The sequence below is a fragment of the Arachis ipaensis genome, chromosome B04 (assembly GCF_000816755.2).
Source record: "Arachis ipaensis cultivar K30076 chromosome B04, Araip1.1, whole genome shotgun sequence".
In the NCBI taxonomy this organism is placed as follows: Eukaryota; Viridiplantae; Streptophyta; class Magnoliopsida; order Fabales; family Fabaceae; genus Arachis; species Arachis ipaensis.
In genome coordinates, this window is record NC_029788.2 from 36,001,359 (window position 1) to 36,005,178 (window position 3,820).

Sequence of the window (3,820 nt, forward strand, 5' to 3'; positions counted from 1 at the left end):
AGACCTTTATCATGTCCCTAAACACTTACTTTGTTTATATCTCATGAGACTTTTATTCATTGATCCTTTTATTGTTGTTTCAAGGGTTATTTGTGTTATTTAGGCTAAATGCTCTGTAAGGGGGCAACTCTTTAAGATAAACTTTCAGCCAACACTCCCGAACCAGTTGGTACAAGGTGCTAGGTGTTGAAGCACCCTTAAGGACTTACTCCCTCAAGTCTCTTCCCCATACATACACACCACAGGCATATAATTTATTTGTTTTCTTTTCTTGAGACCTTGGTGTCCAGCACCTCTTTGGGTTACTAAATGCTCTGTAGTGAGGGTTACTCTTGATAGTGGATTTTCAGCTGATAATCCTGGGTTAGTTAACCCAAGTTACCAAGTGATAAAGCACCCCTAAGAGCTTATTCATCCAAGTAGATCCCTCACACAGGGGCACCACAGACACTTGCCTCAAGCTTAAAACCATTGATGCCTAGCCTTATTGCTTACTCTTTTTCTTTTGTTTTTCACTTCCATTGTTCTTTCCCTTTTCTCTTCTTAGGATCTTGTTATTAACTTAGTCTCATGAGTGTATCCAAAGCAAAGTATTCAGGATAGATAGTTGTCCTCCTAACCTTGTGGTTGAACCAACTTAGCTAACTTATGACTACCCCAAGGATTCATGAATGCACTTCCACAATATGAACTCTACCCTGGTCTTTTGAAAACAATAAACATTCTCTTCTTTATTTGATAAAAAGGGACAAACTTACAAGTAGATAAGGGAATGATGCAGTGACATAAAGACCAGTGCACATAGACTCTCTTCCATACCAAAAACTAAAAATAACATGATTTGAAAAAGGTTTAAACATAACATGGAAGCAAGTTCTATTTCATACAAGATCTTCCTTATTTAAAACACAGAGAAAGATGGAACAAAGAAGGAACTCCACCACCTTTTACTGTTGTGGGTGTCCACGCTCTTTTCCTTGCTTGTCCTCCTTGTTTTTGTTGCCTCGCTTCTTTGGGTGAAAGTGCACCATTTCCTTATAAGATTCCTACAAGGTCACTAGAAGTTGCTTGTTCCCAAAGCACTTGAGACATAGTTAGCTTATATGTATGCTTGTGCCTCTTGAACTCAGTTTGGTGTGTGAACACCAAACTTAGTTCTTTGCCCAGTACACAATATTGCATATATGCAGAGACCCTCATATCTTATTATCAACAAAGCAATGATCACCTATAGTCTAACTATAGCTAAGTGGTTTTTCTTGGTTGGATGGAGCTAGCAATGTTCTTTTGGGAATGGGATGTAATTCTAACCAATGTCCTTTAGTGGAACACCAAACTTAGAATTACACCATCACTCTTGGATTGTTCTGGTGTGGAACACCAAACTTAGCTCCTTTCAATACAGGGGAAACCACTTGTGACTTTTATTGAAATAAGGATGAAATTGAAACTACCTGAGGTTGGGTTGCCTCCCAACAGAGCGCTCTTTTATCGTCGCTAGCTCGAAGAGTTCTTAATTATTTGAGATGGTACTTTACTCTGGGGTCTTCCCCCATGTTGCCCAGATAATGCTTGAGCCTTTGTCCATTCACTGTAAAAGTCCTCTTTGAGCCTTCATCCATGATTTCGATGTGGCCATATGGTGACACTTTTGTAACCAAGAAAGGTCCGGACCACCTTGACTTGAGTTTCCCTGGGAACAGCCTTAATTTAGAATTGTAGAGGAGTACTTGCTGCCCTTTTTCGAAACTCCTGGGTGCCAAGTGCATGTCATGTTTTCTTTTTGCCTTCTCTTTATACATCTTAGTGTTTTCATAGGCTTGTGACCTGAATTCCTCCATCTCTTGCAGCTACAAGATTCTTTTTGCACCAGCAGCAATGCTGTCAAAATTTAGTATCTTGATAGCCCAAAGAGCTTTATGTTCCAGCTCCAGTGGTAAATGACAAGCTTTCCCATAGACTAATTGATATGGAGACATTCCATGTGGGGTTTTGAATGCTGTTCTGTATGCCCACAGAGCATCATCTAACTTTTTCGACCAATCCTTTCTAGATGCGCCCACAGTCTTTTCCAGGATCCTCTTAAGCTCTCTGTTGGATATCTCAGTTTGCCCACTTGTTTGAGGATGGTAAGGTGTGGCTACTTTGTGTTTTACCCCATATCGTAAGAGGAGAGCTTCTAGTGGTTTGTTACAAAAGTGGCTCCCTCCATCACTGATGAGGGCTCTTGGGACTCCAAACCGGCTGAAGATATTCTTCCTGAGGAAGTTCATGACTACCTTGTTATCATTAGTTGGGGTTGCAATAGCCTCTACCCACTTGGAAACATAATCTACTGCTACCAAGATGTAATTGTTTACATATGAGGTTGGGAATGGTCCCATGAAATCAATTCCCCACACATCAAACAGTTCAAGTTCCAAGATGAAATTTTGTGGCATGGCGTTTCTTTTGGGCAGGTTTCCAAATCTTTGGCATTCATTGCAACTTTTTACTAGCTCTTTGGCATCCTTGAAAAGAGTGGGCCAAAAGAATCTGCTTTGTAACACCTTTGCTGCAGTTCTGTCCCCTCCAAAGTGCCCGCCATAGCATGAACCGTGACAGTTCCACAGGACTTCTCTCCCTTCCTCTTCCGAGACACATCTTCTAAGAATTCCATCTGAACATTTCTTGAAGAGATATGGCTCGTCCCAGACAAAGTATTTTGCATCATTCATGAGCTTCCTCTTTTGATGCTTATTGATCCCTGGGGGTAATGCTCTAGTTGCCTTGAAATTTGCAATATCTGCGAACCATGGTGCTTTATGAACCGTCATCAACTGCTCATCAGGAAAGAGCTCGTTAACACTTGTATCATTTTCTCCACCTTGATCATGAGGGATTCTAGATAAGTGATCTGCCACCTTGTTCTCCACTCCCTTCTTGTCTCTGATTTCAATATCGAATTCCTGCAACAGTAAGATCCACCTTATTAGTCTTGGATTCGATTCTTGCTTGGCAAACAAATATTTAAGTGTTGTGTGATCTGTAAAAACAATCACTTTAGCACCAATGAGGTATGATCTAAATTTGTCAAATGCAAAAACTATTGCTAGCAATTCCTTTTCAGTAGTGGTATAATTTCTTTGAGTTTCATTAAGGACTTTGCTAGCATAGTATATCACACGAACTAGGTTATCTTTCCTTTGTCCTAACACTGCCCCAACTGCAAAATCAGATGCATCGCACATCAAATCAAATGGTAAATTCCAATCAGGTGGGGAAATGATAGGAGCAGAGGATAACCTCTTTTTCAAATGTGTAAATGCTAGCATGCAGGTTTCATCAAAGATGAATGGTGTATCAGACACAAGGAGATTGCTTAAGGGCTTGGCTATCTTTGAAAAATATTTAATAAATCTTCTGTAAAAACCAGCATGCCCTAAAAAACTTCTAATTGCCTTGACATCACTGGGTGGGGGTAGTTTTTCAATAAGTTCCACTTTAGCTCTATCAACCTCAATGCCTTGGCGAGAGACTTTGTGACCAAGGACTATTCCCCCTGTCACCATGAAGTGGCATTTTTCCCAGTTCAAGACTAAATTGGTCTCTTGGCACCTTTTCAATACCAAGGCGAGGTGATGTAGGCAACTAGGAAAAGAATCTCCGAATACCGAGAAATCATCCATAAAAACTTCAATGAATTTTTCTATCATATCTGAAAAGATAGAAAGCATGCAACGTTGGAAGGTTGCAGGGGCATTACACAACCCAAATGGCATGCGCCTATAGGCAAACACTCCATACGGACAGGTAAATGAAGTTTTCTCTTGGTCTCTTA